This window comes from Balaenoptera borealis (assembly GCF_965194805.1).
Source record: "Balaenoptera borealis genome assembly, chromosome: 3".
NCBI lineage: Eukaryota > Metazoa > Chordata > Mammalia > Artiodactyla > Balaenopteridae > Balaenoptera > Balaenoptera borealis.
This window is the reverse complement of record NC_138866.1, coordinates 73,206,715-73,224,569: the sequence shown is the minus strand read 5'-3', so window position 1 is coordinate 73,224,569 and position 17,855 is coordinate 73,206,715. Positions and strand designations below refer to the sequence as shown.

At 44.5% G+C, this 17,855-nt stretch overlaps 1 long non-coding RNA gene across 2 annotated transcripts in view; it reads right to left on the bottom strand.

The window, feature by feature from the left end:
- LOC309626027 overlaps positions 1–17,855 on the bottom strand; it is a 66,792-nt gene that overhangs the window by 37,861 nt on the left and 11,076 nt on the right. Inside the window, exons 3-5 of one of the 2 annotated variants that reach the window (XR_014242888.1) lie at positions 11,730–17,409; positions 1,949–2,097; positions 1,419–1,533 (exon numbers count right to left, since the gene is read on the bottom strand). This is a non-coding gene — a long non-coding RNA (uncharacterized lncRNA). The remainder of the gene's footprint in view (positions 1–1,418; positions 1,534–1,948; positions 2,098–11,729; positions 17,410–17,855) is intronic. The other variant, XR_014242889.1, reaches the window with a different exon arrangement.

The following is a 17,855-nucleotide window of genomic DNA, read 5'->3' as shown; positions in this document are numbered from 1 at the left end:
CAAGAGAACCTGTGCCCTCCCCAGAGGCAGAACCTAATATTATAATAATTTCTTTATGGCTCAGTCACATGGCTGTTGGCAGGAGGCCTCAGTTCCCCACCACATGGGCCTCTCCTTAGGGCTACTTGAGTATCCTCGCAACATGGCAGCTGGTTTCCCCCCAGAGCAGGTGGTCCCAGAGAGCAAGAAAGAGGAGAAAGACTCAACACCATTCCAGTCCTGATCTCAGACACCACAAACCACCACTTCTGCCTCACTCTATGCTTTGAAAGCAAGCCACTAAGTACCTCCTACACTTAAGGTGTGGGGGATTAGTCTTCACCTTTTGAAGAATAGTATCAAATAATTGTGGATGTATTTTCAAACCACGACTTATATAGAGAAGGAAATTTCCCAAATCAACAATGACAGATACTTCTGAGGAAGGGAATAGACTAGAGGAGTCAAGTAAAAAGATGTTTTTTGTTTTCCCTCTGTTTTTTAATAAGAGTGTATTCTTGGGGAACTTCCTAGCGGTCCAGTGCTTAGGACTCCACAATTTCACTGCCATGGGGCCTGGTTTGATCCCTGGTCAGGGAACTGAGATCCCACAAGCTGCACAGCGTGGCCAAAAAAAAAAGTGTATTCTTGTCATACTCTTGTAATTAAAAAATAAATATTATTGACTATTACACATATGTCAAGCAGTGAAACTGGTGGGAAGCCAGAAGCTCTCCTACGGGGCAGACTGTGACTTACTGCCCATCTCTGCCATGGTTTCTCCTGCCTGACCCCACCCAATAGACATAAGGGAACAAGGAAGAAAACGATTATTGCTAAGAGCTTCTCAGAGGAGTCATCATTTTCTTAGCACACAAACAAGGAGTCAGATAACTGCACTTTACTGAGAAGTGAAAGGTTGGGAAAAAACATTAGAACCATTAGTCGGTTTCCTCCATCCCCATTCTTCATCCACAATTTCATTTAATGTGGAAATCATCCTATTAGTTTTGATGGCTTGATTACAGGCTTTGGACAGGGCACAGACAAGCCAGGGAAAGTGTCCAAGAGGGCTGAGCTGGGGGATTCTACACCCTTGTGCCCCCCCTCAATCTGGGCCCTCGGGCCCACTCCCGTTCCTGTATCCCACGTAGATGCCCATTCTTCAACAGCTAAGGCCAGCACCAGCATCTCCATGCAGTTAGGGGAGCCTTGTGGGAGGATCGGTCCACACCCAAGCAGAGAAATCACACAGTGGCTAGTTAGGGCCTAACCCTTGGGAACTGATGGCCTATCAGGAATTTTCTGTCTCCTGGGAGGCAAGATGTGTCTACCCTTCCTGGGCCTTTGCTGACCCCTTCAGGCGAGGGAAGGAACTTCAGCTGTGTCCACACAAGCACAACCCTCCCATCTCTCCAGGCCCCCCGCATCTCACTTACCTGATCCTTTGCGTAGGAGAGACAGCCAGAGCCCCCAGGCTCTGTCCCACGTGGAGGAAACCCTGCCCATCAGGGCAGCAAGGAGGGACAAATAGGACCTTCTCCCCTTCTCCTCCTATAAAGGAAAGTACTTTGTAAATGTGGCCTATCCCACTCACTTTACAGACTAAGAACCACCCTGTGGGCCCTAAAGGCATTGCTAGAGACACCCAAGGTTCAACCACTAGCTATCTCTAGTCTACATTCAGGTCTAGTATTTGTCTTTTTCGTGTGTGACTCTCCCTTTTGGAGGAGATCATACACTGGAGAACTCCCGGTTTGGAAGAATTTTTGTATTTGAATTTGGAATTTTTGAATTTTACAGTATCCAGCAATGGATACTGCAATGGATACCACCTCTGGCTTGAAGAGTCTCAGAAAGGGAGCTCTGGGGCACCCAGAGAGTAGCTACAAGAAAAGGGCCACCCATGGGAAGTGGGATGCAGGTATCCCTCTTGAACTGGAAGGGCACAAACCGGTGTAGTAAATACCTGCACCTTCCTCTGAGCCCTCCATCTCCATGTCCTGCTGATGCTTTCCACCAGCCGATCCCAACCAGAAGCTGGAGGCATCAGAGTATGTTGATAATGTCCATATGCACCAGCCTCCCTGGCTGGGAGTGGATGGGTGGAAAGTGGGTCTGAAGGGGCAAAAAGAAGACAACTAATGCAGGAGCCAACAGGGGAAAAGGGCAAAGAGCTAAGCTGCTTTTCCATCTGCCTCTATTAATGACACGAACAGATTGAGAAAACAATATATAATGATTCAGAAGCACACCTGGGGAAGGCAGTGGTTTGTGACGTGCAAGGCTATGCACCAGAATTTTGATTATAATTGGTCTACTCAGTTTTGAGATTTATTTTGAAGGAGTTATTAACTTGGGCTTTAAAAACAAACAAGGAGAATGATTAATTCTAAAACTGCTGCTGTTGCAGATCTTATCCTGAGTGCATCCTCATTAAAAAGGGAAAAACTCTTCTAAGTCATGAAACACGGTACTGGTGGATTTGTGTGAATGTGGAATAAGGAAGCAGGTGTCTATGGCAGGAAGGCTTGAGCAAGGACACTGGAGAAGCTTGATGAGAAAGACAAATGTCTTTAAACCTTAGAGGAGATGCAGAAGATTCAGTAGGACAGGTCCTCTCGGCAGATGGTTATTCTTCCTCTTGGTCAGATGACCTGCCTATTTTTGGGTTAATCATTTCTATTTTATTCATTTCAACATGAGGACTGCTGGTGATAGATCAAGATGATCGAGACCTCAGTCATCCGTCTGATCTACTAGAAAAGCTGGAAACTTTCTCTGCATCCTTTTTTTTAATCTCATAAAACCCTAAACTTCATCTCCCATCTTCCCTAAATTATATCTGTATTTCATCTTTTATGGAACCTCTTGGGTGTCCATAAACAAGTCATTCATAATAAGATAGTTTTAGAACCCTTTCTTATCGCAGGTGGGTAAACCGAGGTCTTTTTTGCATTGATTTTAATAAAAACTGAAGGTATGAACCTATCAGTGTCTGATATGGATGAATTCACCAGGCACTTTTCACAAAGTGGACGCTGAAGAGGAAACTTGGGGTGATTGGCAGCAATTTTAACATCTGGGTATGCAGTCAAGTTCCCTTTAATTGGAGCTTTCGGGTGAGTTGGGTTTTTGTCTCTTTGCTCAGAACCTCTGAAGGTTACAGTTAAGAAAAGTTGAGTTTATTGCTATTAATTGCTTCTTCCCATTCCTGCAGTCCAAGAATCTAATGAGGTGAAACTAATAGGAAAATGTTTGCTGTGGTTCCACACACTTTGTTAGGTAGAGAGATAGTCAACACAATTTTCTACTCATTTGCTCACAAATGTGAGCCAATTCAGGGGTAGACTAGAAAGGACCATTAAATATGAGGTCAGGAGTTTGGTATTCTTAAAGCTTCTTTTTTTTTTTTTAATTAACTTATTTTATTTATGGCTGCGTTGGGTCTTTGTTGCTGCGCGTGGGCTTTCTCTAGTTGCAGTACACGGGCTTCTCATTGCAGTGGCTTCTCTTGTTGCGGAGCACAGGGTGTAGGCACACAGGCTTCAGTAGTTGTGGCTCGCAGGATCTAGAGCGCAGGCTCAGTAGTTGTGGCGCACGGGCTTAGTTGCTCCGCGGCATGTGGGATCTTCCCGGACCAGGGCTCGAACCCGTGTCCCCTGCATTGGCAGGTGGATTCTTAACCACTGCGCCACCAGGGAAGCCCAGGAGTTCAGTATTCTAATTCCACTGTTTTACTAACTAGCTGTGTGTGCTCAGGTAAAATTTACTTAATTCTCTGTGTCTGTTTCCTATAACTTCCCAGCAGAATGATTAGACCTAACAATCAATCTACATTCAAGAAACTAAAATGCCAGGTCCTAAGAGCAAGGGAGAGGGTTGTGGTAGCCGAGGCTGGCCATAAGAACAGGGGCCAGAGCACACAGGACCTCAGAGACCTGGTTAAGGATTTTACTCTTTATTCTAAGATCATTAAGAGGCCCCTGAAGTGTTTCAAGCAGGGGCTGACATGACTAGATATTGGCTTGAAAAGATCGTGCTGGTTCCATTTTGGGAAATGTATCAGAACCCCCTATATGACATTTAAAGTTCATTATGTCAAAACATGTTTACCTTACCTATATTCCCATGCTATGGTATAATGAAGGATTCGTCTGGTCTTTGTCCCGGGTTCCTGGCACAGAGCTTCTAAAACTCTTGGAATTCCCCAAGTGATATTGTTATTCCTGAGCCCCTGGACCATATCTGAGTTTATATTAGTAAGATACTCAGGGGGTCTCCTAACTGACTCAGGGGGTCTCCAGGATGGGGGCTGGTCACCCGAAAGACCAACCACCCGATTAGAAGGTTAGGTCTTTAAATGATGTGCGACCAGCCCAGCCCTACTCCCCAGGTGGGGAGCAGGACTGGCGACTGCATTCAGTCACCTGGTCAACGATTTAATCAGTCACATCTATGTAATGAAGCCCCAATAAAAGCTGAACACTGAAGCTCAGGGGAGCGTCCTGGTTGGTGAACACATCAATGTGCCAGGAGGGTGACCTGTCCTGATTGCCCTGGAGACGGCAGGGAAACTCTACGTTCGGGGGCCTCCCAGACCTTGCCCCATGTGTCTCTTCATTTGGCTGGTCCTGATCCGTATCCTTTATAATAAAATTGTAATCAGATAGTGCTTTCCTGAGTTCCATGAGTCATTCCAGAGAACTAACAAAACTGAGGGGGCCATGGGAACCTCCTGGATTTGTAGCCTGTTGGTCAAAAGTGTGGGTGACCTGGGAACCCCCGAAGTATGCCTGGCATCTGAAGTGGGGGCAGTCTTCTGGAGGACTGGGTTCCCACCTGGTGTGGTCTGCAGTAACTCCAGGGGGTTAGTATCAGAATTGGATTGCAGTACACCAGGTGGTGTCAGACCAGTGCGGGTTGAAACAGAATCCAAGCTATTTTGTTTTAGTCATTCTCAATCAGTTTCAAGTCACAAAGCCTTTTGTCAAAAGGAGTTTAAAAAAAAAAAAGTGTCCCAAAATTAAGAAATGGACATATTTGTCTGCATTTGAGAAAAACCACTGGCTTCGGGCAGCTCAAACTTCAAACCTGGTTACCTGGTGGCCCCCTGGAGGCTCAGTGCCATTCATGCTTGCTGGTTATTAGCCCTAATGTAACTTGGGGGTGAAATCTTGCTTTTCCATTACTGGCCATACTGCAGCCCCTTGTCATTTGCTTCTGAGATGTGTTACTTTCACCGGGCCTGGGAGTCTGCACGCCTGTCATCTCAGGCCATCCTATGTGGGCTTCCTTTCCAACAAACAATGCAGACTAGATATTTTGGTGACCTTTGAAATGAAACTGCAACCTTTCATAGTTCTTTAAACTAGCTGCTTACATAAGCATTGTTTGCCAACTCTAAAACCCTCCATTTTCATACCCTTTCTGGACCAGCACACTCCTTAGTTTCCCTGCTAACAGATTAATAAATGTTGAACTATGCTTGCAATCAATCTAAGAAATTTTGTTGAATATCTTCTAGAAATGACTACAGTAAAACTTCAGGTTAGTAGTGGGCAGGAGAAAAAAGTCTCTTCCAGAATGCTGTCTTAACACGGCCTATTTCAGTCCAGATAGATCACAGGTTACACATTCAATATGCCCAAGCAAGGCACATGAGTTAGAAAGATACTGGTATTTATGATTAATATATCATTTAACAATTCTGCCATTAAAGATTTTTTTGGCCTTTTTAATCATTTGTATTATAAATTTGGTTATCAAGTTTTCCATAACTAGAAGTAAAATCCCATTATAAATGATTCTCAATAATAACTCTCTTCAAAGGCATCCACAGCGGCAATGCTTCTGATCACAGTAGTAGCGTAGTAATAATTGTCCGGAAGGAAAATCCCCAATTGTCCATTGTCTTTATCATAGATAGAGCTGGAAGAACTCCACCAGCCACAGAGCAATTCCATTTTTTTTTTTTTTCTGCATCTCCCTTTATAGTAAATGCCTTTTTTACCACTTTTCTCTCCCCATTTCCACCCTGGACATTCTAATCATTCCTCCCAGAAAAACACTTAAAAAATAATTTTTTTTAATGTGGGGAAGTTGAAAAAAGAAAAAGAAAGGGTTGACTGGCATTTTCCTCCTTGTTCTACTGGGTGCAGAGCTCTTGAGATTTAAGTCTCTAGGCCTCATTCTGATTCATCTCCAGGTTCAACATCCTTGTAACTACTGTCATCAGCCAAAGGGTGGCTTTGCAAGAACCGCATAGAATCACAGGGTAGAGAAAGAGACAGTGGATCCTGCCCTCAGCTTCCTGTGCCACCTTCTTTATTTCATGCCACCAAGACAAAGCTTAATCACAGGTTCCTACCCTTAGTCAACCTTATCAAGATTTCTAGGGGATCATTAGAAATATGTCATTACTAATTGTGTTCCTGAGTATACAAGACAAGAATAATATTCTCTATTGCAGAGCAGAAGGAAGAAAGTATATGGCATATTATATATACATATAGTTATATGTGTGTGTATCTATATATAGATACACAAACATACACACACACATACTGGTTATATATTTTGGCTCTTTTTTATTTGCATGTGATTTCTATACCTTCTCACATAATTTTTCACTTTTTTCAAAATATTTTCCCTTATGGACAGTATTCAGAGATATTTTCAGGTAGCAGTTACCAGAAAAAAGAAAGTCAGAGTGCTTTAAAAAGTATTTATGTTTTCATCAAAAATAAATGTTTTTTAAATACAACTGGTCCTTGTCATCATATAAATGTAGTCATATTAAACCCAGTAATGTCATTGATGAGATTTGTTTGAACTCCAATAATTGGACCAACTACAAAGCCATCTAAGATTTTTAAGTGTTATTTTCATTCCCAAAGGAAAGAAAGGAGAATAAAAAAAGATAAAACCTTCTTGGTCACAGCGAGAACCCAGAGGACTATTTCACCTGTCTCTTGGCGTGAATTTTACCTCAAACAAACACATACAAAAATCTACTTCAAACAAACCACTACCATTAGCTCAAACCCGATCAATAAAGTCAGCAGCAGAGGGGCCCTCTCCATGCCATTAAAGAGAAAATACACCCCCATTATTCAGGAGACCTGAGGAGAAAGAGATCTAAAAAATTTTTCCCATTGAAAATAGTAAGAAAAGTAATTAGCTGTCATTCAGATTCTGTGAATGGGGCGATATGGCTGGAACTTATTATACAGGTCTTCAGAAAATCCTTGAGCTACTTTATTTTTTAACCATTTTTTAATTTAAGTATAGTTAATTTACAATGTTGTGTTAGTTTCTGGTGTACAGCAAAAGATTCAGTTATATATATGTATTTATATATTATGTATATATATATATATTCTTTTTCAGATTCTTTTCCACTATAGGTTATTACAACATATCGAATATAGTTCCCTGTGCTATACAGTAGATCCTTGTTGTTTATCTAGTTTATATACAGTAGTGTGTATATGTTAATCCCAAACTCCTAATTTATCTCCCCCCCCGACCCCCGCTATCCCCTTTGGTAACCATAAGTTTGTTTTATACGTCTGCAAGTCTATTTCTGTTTTTTAAATAAGTTCATTTATATTGTTTTTTTAGATTCCACATGTAAGTGATATCATACGATATTTGTCTTTCTCTGTGTGACTCACTTCACTTAATATTTCACTTCACTTATTATACAGGGTCTTCAGAAAATCCTCGTTCTACTTTAAATTTAACTCTAGGGCTTTGTTCAGTTTGGTAGTGGGAATAATTAAAATACATGTGTTATGAGATGAAACAGTAAATTCTCCTCTGCTAGCTGAAATGGACTTCCACACCGCGAGTCACAGGAGAGAGTTTGTCCCTTTATCTACAGAAATCATGTATTTCCTCAGGATCTGAACTAAGACAGCACAGCTGTTCTGTAAAGGGCCCAGGATGGACACCCACCAGTGTCCCCTGATGCAGGTGGGACTCACGGGAGTAGGGTCAGCGGGGCCAGGTCCCTGCGTCCCCGTGTTCTGTGGAGAGGTGTGCCGGGGCAAGTGAAAGGCAAGTGCCATGGAGAAGAGCCGCAGAGGGCTCGGACGCACCCCTGGGACGCTTCTGTTTTATGAGATGTGTATGAAAGTGGCCTCACCTGGGGATGAGACATTTTATTTACGTACACCAAGCAGTTCTTATCTTAGGTGCCCACTGTCTAGGGGGATTCACTGGAATGCCTCGGCAGTTTCCAGACCTTGGAGACTTCGAGTCCTGTGGGACATTGAGAGCTGGCTCACTGCCAGGCAACTTAGAGAGAGGGGCCCAGGGTCAGAGTCACGCTCCAGACAGCGCTGCTTGTCTCCACAAAACACAGCAGTACGCAGTTGCACATACCTCCTTACACAACATACACAAGTCTACAGTTGCAGGTGGGGGGATAATTAATAGATTTTATTTTTTTTAGAGTAGTTTTTGGTTCTAGGCGATGATGTGTCAATGTAGGTGCATCAATTGCCACCATGTCTGCTTAGGTTTCTGTGTTTAATGCAGACTTCCGTTAGAAGCAGTCCCTAGAGCCAATTGGAATAAGGTGAGTGACTGGTTAGATTTCTAAGACCTTGAAGAGCTTACAAGTCTCTGTTGCATCCCATATGAAGGGCAGTTTGGCAAGGTCAAGAACGAACAATCTCTCTCTCTCTCTCTTTCTCTCTCTCTCTCTTTCTCATTCTTGGTGCTAACGTTCCATATCCACCAAGCTCTTTTTTTGTTACTAGAAAAGGCAATAGTCTTTCTAATTTTCATACTTTTAAAAGCACTCTTCTCTTTTTGTTTGTTATCGCAGATGTGGTTTCCTTATTGTTTAAAATGTGTATAAGACCCTCACACTTTGGAGAGCAAGACCCGGACCTGACCTAGGGCTCTTCACTTACTAGTTCTATCCCTCGAGCAAATCATTTAGCCACTCGGAGGTTATTTTCTATCAGTAAAAAGAGAGATTAATAGTATCTGTCCACCTCACACAGTTGTTGTGAAGATCAAAAGAAAAGATGTATGAGTGTGATTAACAAAATGAAGGATAAAAACCATATGGTCGGGCTTCCCTGGTGGCGCAGTGGTTGAGAATCTGCCTGCCAATGCAGGGGACACGGGTTCGAGCCCTGGTCTGGGAAGATCCCACATGCCGCGGAGCAACTGGGCCCGTGAGCCACAACTACTGAGCCTGAGCGTCTGGAGCCTGTGCTCCGCAACAAGAGAGAGGCCGCGATAGTGAGAGGCCCGCGCACCGCGATGAAGAGTGGCCCCCACTCGCCGCAACTGGAGAAAGCCCTCACACAGAAACAAAGACCCAACACAGCCAAAAATAAAAATAATAAATAAATAATAAATTTAAAAATTTAAAAAAACAAAACAAAACAAAACAAAAAAACCATATGGTCATTGCAACAGGAGAACTGTCTTGTAAGTTGAAGTCACTCTTCAAATGTTCATACGTGTTCTATTAGACCATATGACTCCTCTATTTCAGATCCAATCTCTTACTGGTTCTGGGAAAATGTATTATTGCATCTTTAATTATTGATTGCGTGCCTTTGATTTTGATTGCTTATTCAGGAAGCCTAACTATTCAGAAATTGCAATGCTGAACTCTACTCCCCAGATCTGCTTTCCCGAAATGTTTCATTTCTCAGTTTCTTAAAATTCTGGTTATATTGCTCAGGTTTTCTTTTTATTTAAGTGCCATTTCTGCTGTGTGCAGCTGAAACAATATTTTCAGTCTGTCTTTTGCAATGATCTTTACCTTCATTCTTTTTCAGTCTGACCTTCACTCACTTGAGAGGATGTAGAGTCCATTTCATTTCTTTGAAAAAAGGCTCCAACCAGTTTCTGAATTCTCTGCGTGGTTCCCTACAGTTGCTCTTTTACAGAATTAATTTTTAAGAAGTTTTCTGTACACTCGTTGGTCTTTTTGGAGTAATGAAACTTTTTCAGGGAGTCCACTTTAATTTTCCCAGTTTACTGCATTCTCCCTTAAGTTACCTTAGTGACTGATGTCTGCTCTGCTACTGAAAATTCTTTAGTAAAATTTCTGATTGATTTCAATAGAATTTGTGATTAGGAGTTTGACTGGGTTTCTACTCGTTCCACCGTCTTCATGGATAATTTTCCTACCGTGTCAGATCTTTCTATCCTCTGGTTTAATAGAGTCTGGAAAGACCCCACAGGCGAAAGATGGGAATAAAACCAGAGAGCCAAGCATTTTTAATAGAAAACTGGAAGATGCCTTTTTGTGCTTTGGTGCTGCTGTCAAGGCTCAGGCTGGGCCCAAGAAAGGGGGAGCAAGGATGGAATATTGAAATAAAATCTTACCACGAACCCCTTAATAACTCTACTTATTAACTGCATTCTGAATCTTCCAGGCATCTTGCAAGCAGCAAAGGCTGGTTGGTTTCTTTAGCTATAAATGAGGGGGGTGCTAAATTATTTCCAAGGTCTTTTTCCAGTTCTGAATTTCTACATTAAATAATACTTAAGCTGCAGGTTCAAGCATGAATTGGTAACCAGAATTATCCCCACTTCCTGATACCCCACCTTCAAAATGTACATATGGGTCTGTGCGCATGTGCGCGCGCACACACACACACACACACACACCACAGGCCTACTTCGATTTCCCCACCTGTACATTTTTCAAATCAACTGTTATTAAACATAAAATGAACCAGTGAAAGGGAAAATAAGGGAAGTGAAAAGGAAATTCCTCCCTCTGGAATCAGGGCAGCCTCTGCATCCCCAGATGTACTCCAATACGTGAGGCACCTAAGAGTAGACACCACAGGCAGCCAAGGCATGGATGCGGCACCAAGTCTCAGCTCAGTCTGGACTCTGCGAGGGGAGGCCCTGCGGCCCTCTCGTGGACACACTGTGGAACTGCAGCCTCCTCTGCATCCAAAAAGGCACCAGTGACCTGAAACCCTAGGTCTTTGCCTTGCAAATGGTGCCTCGAGTCATTTTGAGGCACACTATCCCTGCAGCTGTTAGATCTGAGGCTCAAGAAAACTAGGCTGGATTTCAAACTGGGTAATGTTAAATGGCCTACATATTTACTAGTATTTTGGCTACTCCCAGCAGAAGAGAAACACTTAAATTCAAGTGCTTCAGAATGAAGTTGCCAGCCTCAGGGCTCTTGTCTCTCCTTTGAACTTCAATTACACTTCATTTACATTGTCCAAACTCACGTCTCAAGAAGGTATCTGTGGCAACTAGTAGCAGAAAAGTGAGGGATGGAATTATTTTGACAGGCTGAGAATGGGAGGGTTGTGACAACTTTATTGTTCAGCCAATGTTTAATGCATGTCTCTATGCCTATTCATTCATGCAAACCACAAATACTTATTAGTTCATACTGTACCAGTCATTGCCTGTTTGCTCTCGGATCTCTTCCCTGTCCTTCTACTAAAAACAGTTTCCTGTTTATCCTTGCCAACTATCTTCCAGCAGGAATGGCCAGTGGGAGGCACTGGCAAGAGACTGGAGGTTGAGAAGTAAGGAGAAGCCAGATTCTTTTTGCTGGCCCTCTCTCTCTGTGTTGAGCATTATTTTCCTATAGTGGTTCCAGCTCCCCATCAGACAGCCCTTCCCTCCAGGGGCCTTGCCAGTCCCAGCCATGGGACAGCCTCAGCCTCTGATTCTGGTGACACCATCCCTCTCCTGTGTCCTTCGAGCCCTCGTGGTAGTAGCATTCAGCTTCTCACCTCTGTGCACTTCCTGTGTAGTCAATTCCCTGTTTTAAATTCCCTCTTTGAAATGCCCAGGATGATTTTGTTGTACTTGGTAATAAGGATATCTCAGTGGGCAAGACAGGCTCCATTCCAGATCTCGTGGAGCTCATAGTCTGTCAGGGAAAACAAATGTTAAACCAACCATCAGTAGCATGATAAGTATTTCAAAAGAGAAGTCTATAAGAACATACAGCAGAGAGACCTAACCTAGAATAAGAATAGTTCTATAGGTGACACTAGAAACCCTAAATCAATGGGTCTTTACACAAAGACAGAGCCCCATGAGCTGGGGCTGCAGCACAGCAAGTTTTAATGCTACCTCTCACCCTTCCTGGATCCAGCAGGGGAGAAAGAAAGGGTCCCTAGCGAAAGAAGAAAGTCAGGGGTTTCAAGCAGGATTCAGTGCACAGTAGTGGCAGAGAAGCAGAGACGGAGTTATTCCGGCAGCCTTCAGGGGTCCAAGAAAATTAGGCTCTGCCTGGTCCAGGCAGGGGAGAAACCAGAATCTTGGAGGAATGTATTGTCCCCCTGGCAACCTCCAAAGCACAGGAGTCAGGCAATGTCCAGGCCAAGACTGATTCAGAGAAAATGCCTTCCCAAAGATTTAAGCTCCAACATTCCAGTATTTCCCAGGCCTCCTCCCACCCTAGCGCTGCCCCCAGCGGGCGGGCCAGCCAGCTGTGCTCTTTTGTCCCAACAGGTTTCTACTCGTGCCTTGGTGAGCTCAGGGCACTTTTATCCTCTCCATCTACCCCTCTATCCTGAAGAATTCCAGATTTACTCAACACCTTGACTCCTGTTGCCAAATCATAAAAGCTCTGGATTTATGTATCAGATGGGAGAGGCATACTCTCTTCACTTTTGCCACTTAAATCACTGTTTACCAGATCTAAAGTGTGTTTTTTAAATGGAGGCTTTCCAATTCCATACTATAGAGGAAAATCATGACTCAAATGCACGGCCATTCAGAGCCACCCTGCCTTGCGGGAGCTCCCAGTGTGGAAGGAGGGAGAGAGCAAAGTTTGAGGATCTGCTCCCCCCTCCCAGCTCACTGCCTACTGTAGGTCAATACTGGAACTTAGCACATCTAAAAACGTTGTAACTCAGCATACTACCACCCACAGGTCTCTGGTCTCTACTTCGAACTCCAATTATACTTAGTCTACATCATCAAAACTCATGACTCAAGAAGCCATTATGGGTCAGTTGTGGCAACCAAGGCAGGTCAAGAAAAGGAGGGAGCTCAGGTGTTGCTTGAGACCCTGGCACGTGGGCCTGGAGCAGCCCTTCTCAATCTGGGTTCCATGAGAGAACTAAGCCCTAAGGCATCTATTATATGTAATGAATTAACTTTTATCTCTTATGCTTCCGGTATGGTACCAGCTATGTACCGTCCTTGGGAGAATTGAGAAAATAGTCACTCTCATAATATTCTACAAACTTTCATTCTCTCCTGGAACCCTTGTTGAGAAAGCCTGGCCCAACAGCAGAAGCTGGTCCCAGTAATGCTTTGGTCACTCTCTTGAACCTGTCTGATTCAAAGGATCATACACGAATGATTCCACCCAGGGGAATTCCCTGGCTTCCCAGTGGTTAGGACTCGGCACTCTCACTGCTGGGGCCCCGGGTTGGATCCCTCGATGGGAACTAAGATCCCACAAGCCGCGGGGTGTGGCCAAAAAAAAAAAATGGTTCTACCCACAAGCATTAGCACAAGTGGGGGAGAGGGGATGTTTATTTTAAGAATATGGGTATTAAAGCATAGTGAGAGAACATGGCAAAACAACCAGAGGAGCCCCCAGGAAGTCCACACCTGGGTCTCCTGATGGCCTTTTATTGTCCCTCTGACCATTCAACTAACCTAACCCATCCAATTTTAACAGAAGATGATCGAAGAATTAAACTTATTTTCATCTGGGCAGGATCCCCTTTGCAGGGTCCATTTTCTGGAATTATCTCCACACAAAACCCTACTCTCAGCCATGGGTGCTAAGCCCAATGGGAAGATAGGGGACTAAGTCCCACAGCATGAGGAGGGGGTGGGGCACGGAGGGAAGATGCTTATTATCTGTCCACTGTCTCCAGGGTTCCACCACCTGGGGCAAGGGAGAGCCTCCCCATGGGGCAGATGCAGTGGAAAGGGTGGAAAGGAGATGCAAATAACACTTAGCTGAGTACTTTTTTAAACTGTTGTTTTCTAGGTGTTTCACTGACATGTCCGATCTCTGCAGCTAGATTGTAAATTCCTTGAGTGCAAGGACTAAGTTTATGCTGTAAATCTTTAATCTACTACAGTGTTCAGCCCAGTGCTTCTCCTACAGGTGCTTCGTCAGCATACTGTTGATTAATTAGAATCTGCTTTGGTGGAAAAAAAAAAATGGTGTATCCTTGCAACAATTACAGTGTAAGGTTTATTCGAAAGTACTGGATGAATATGATAAGGTTTAAAACATTGAATATGGGACTTCCCTGGTGGCGCAGTGGTTAAGAATCCACCTGTCAACGCAGGGGACACGGGTTCAAGCCCTGGTCCGGGAAGATCCCACATGCTGTGGAGCAACCAAGCCCATGCGCCACAACTACTGAGCCTACACTCTAAAGCCCGTGAGCCACAACTACTGAGCCTGCACTGTAGAGATCGCATGCCGCAACTACTGAGCCCGTGTGCTGCAACTACTGAAGCCTGTGCACCTAGAGCCTGTGCTCCGCAACAAGAGAAGCCACCACAGTGAGAAGCCCACGCACCGCAATGAAGAGTAGCGCCCGCTCACCGCAACCAGAGAAAGCCCACGCGTAGCAACGAAGACCCAACACAGCCCTAAATAAATAAATAAAACATTGACTACCTGTGTGCTACGACACAAGGATCTCCCCACATCACCCCGTACTGGGCCTCATAGGAGCCACCCATCCCACCCTGGACATCTGACAGAGAAGCCTGAACAAGGGAGAAGTTCGTCACCACTGAAATTGAGCAGAGCTTCCCCTGGAGACAGAGCCCAGAGACTTCTTTCTCACCTAACTTTCTAGGAATGGCAGGCCAGACAGAAACTGAGGACAAAACTGACCCCCACCCCACCCCATCTTCCTTCCACGCCTGCTCTGCTACCAAGAGTCACAGGTCTCTCTCACCCATCCCCATGTGAACACCCCTTTCGTGCTGGACTTCAGAGTCTCACCAACAGTCCAGGTTTGCTACTCCTAGTCAGGGATCAGCATGTACTGCCTAACCCCGGGGTCTCAGCTCAGCCTCAGGATGAGGCAGGAGCTGGCACTCCTCCATGGTCTTGGAGCCTGTGAGATCTGACTGCCCACTTTAGGCTAAGTCCCACAGGGTCCTGAGCCCCACGTGGCTCTCAGACTGGTCAGCCAGGAACTTGGAGAGTCAACACCTCGGGGGGATGTGGTACTGACTCTCATACCCCAAACACACATGAAATTGATTTAGTCTCAAAAGCCAGTGGACTCAGTCTGGGTAGGGAACAGGCCCTTCCAGTGATGAGAAGAAGTTGTCCATGATCCGTACCTCCTACCTGGAGTAATAATCAGAAGGCAGAGGAGTGAGTGTGGAATCAGGAGAGATCTGAGGGTCCTCCAACCAGACCTTGACCGTGCTGACGAGCAACCACTCCCCACACTGCAGCACACCTTTGGGGTAACCAGAATGTCACATCGACCAGAAAGCATGGCTCTTCCCTGGGACAATACTAGAGACCCTATGAATTCTTAACTCACAGCAGTCTTCATCCTAAACTTGATAAGCTGAGGTCGCCTCCTTTTTCCTTAATCATGCCATTGGGTTTTCAACATATTTTTGTTGTTTTCTAAATATGGAACCAATCTTACATCATAGGTACTGACAAATAAGGATCTTCAGCTGACACGATGATGGCAGGGCTTGCAAGGTTTTCCTGGGAAGATGGGTGTCTTGCCCTCTCCCCTGCACTGCCTTCCAGAACTCATCGCCACCGTACTTTGGGTATTGGTGCTCTCTGCCTTCCACTCATGGCCTCCAGTGGATTCCTGCAGCCAGGCCTGCCCCAGGATTCCTGCAGATCTGACCGACAGAGACTTGCCTGACCTCTTAGCTAGGTCTCATTGGTTGCTAGTGAGTGTGTGATGTGCTCTCTTTCCTTTTTAACTGCAGTCTTTGGGGGTAAATGCAGAGCAATTCTGAACACCCCACTCTCCCCATCTAAGCCAAGCCTAGGGCCAGAGTTCTGGGATGGCAGCCCTGCCACGTGCTCAGGCACACCATCTGGCTCTGCTACAAGACAAACTTGGTCTTCCTGCTTCTGCTAGCCCACAAAAAATTAATAATCAACCATCATGACCTTTATACCACATTTATCAACCTTAGCAAAGGGAAATCTGGACTTTGAAAGCTAATTGGCAGGCTTGACTGCCCAAAGAAGTTCAAAGAACAGCTTAGCCAGTTGTGTCAAAGTTGATGGCATTCTCTAGACACATGACTAAGATATTTTTTATCCAGTATATTTTAAGTCGCTGTGCTCAAACAGGCAATAAGACCTGGAATCTGATCTGTAGTTCGGATCCTGGGGCGTCCGGGAGACTTTCCAGGTCTATGAACCATACACAAATAGAAAGACAGTTTAATGTGGTAAAGGACAGTGGCTTTCAAACTTTTTAGCTTCATAGTAAGAAATGCATGTTATATGGCAACCCAGTACACAGACACACAGAGAGACAGACACACACACACATACACACACACACACACACCCCTCCACATAACTGAAACAAAAGTTTCTTGAAACAGTACTGCCTTAGAGGAAGATGCATGTGAAAGTAATTTATTAGGAAATATTTCTAGGGGAAAGAGAGGAATGAGGAAGTTGGCCCAGGAAGGGGCCGAGTAACCGTGCTATATCAAGCCAAGTCACACAGAGGATAATTCTGACTCATTCCCACAGAGGGCTTGGGGGGCACTGTGGGTCACAATGACTTGCAGTCAAAATCATCCCAATGAGAGGGCAATAGAGCTGGAGTGTGTACATCCCCGTCCCCAACAGTCATTGGCCAAGGGCCACGCACACTGGAATTCAGCTGATGCACACAAAGAGGATAAAGAGGCTGAAACTAACACGACATTGTAAGTCAACTATACTTCGATAAAATTTTTTTTAAAAAACGATTCTTTCCAGGAATTCCCTGGCATTCCAGTGGTTAGGACTCCACGCTTCCACCGCAAGGGGCATGGGTTCGATCCCTAGTTGGGGAACTAAGATCCCACACGCCACGCAGTGAAGCCAAAAAAAAAGACAAGATAGTTTCTCTCCTAGACCAAACTCTAAAAAAATTTTTTTTAAAAAAAGGTAAAGGAGGACTTCCCTGGTGGTCCAGTAGTAAAGAATCTGCCTTCCAATGCAAGGGATGTGGGTTCGATCCCTGGTCAGGGAACTAAGATCCCACATGCCGCGGGGCAACTAAGCCTGCGCCACAACTATTGAGCTCACGCACCTCAACGAGAGAGCCCGCGTGCCACAAACTACAGAGCCCACGCGCCCTGGAGCCCACGCACCACAGCTAGAGAGAAGCCCGAGTGCTGCAATGAAGAGACCACGCGCAGCAACAAAAGATCCCGCATGCCTCAATGAAGATCCCGCGTGCTGCAACCTTAGTTGCAGTTGACCTGACACAGCCAAAAAAATAAAGAAAATAAATAAATTAAATAAATAAATATTTAAAAAAAGAAAAGGTAAAGGAATCCCAGGTGACATGGTCGCAGAAGGGACAGCACCTGCTCCAAACACCCTAAACATGAGTGATAATCTGTGATGTTTTCTGCTCTGGTTTTGCTTTGTTTTGTCCTTTAACTTGTTGGCCATGGATTTGAATATCAGTGCACTTATGAGCTGCTATTTAACCTGTCTGAGGTTTTTCCTCATTCCTAAAATGGGAATAACAATATCAACTTTGTTCATTGCGGTGAAAATCAGAATCGATATAGATATCCCTAGCAAATAGTAGGTGCTCCACTTGTAGCTATTATGATTAAAAAATATATCTTCAAAATGCCTGGAAAAAGTAATACAAAAATGTCTGTATGTTCTTGACATATTCAAGACATGCGTGCAT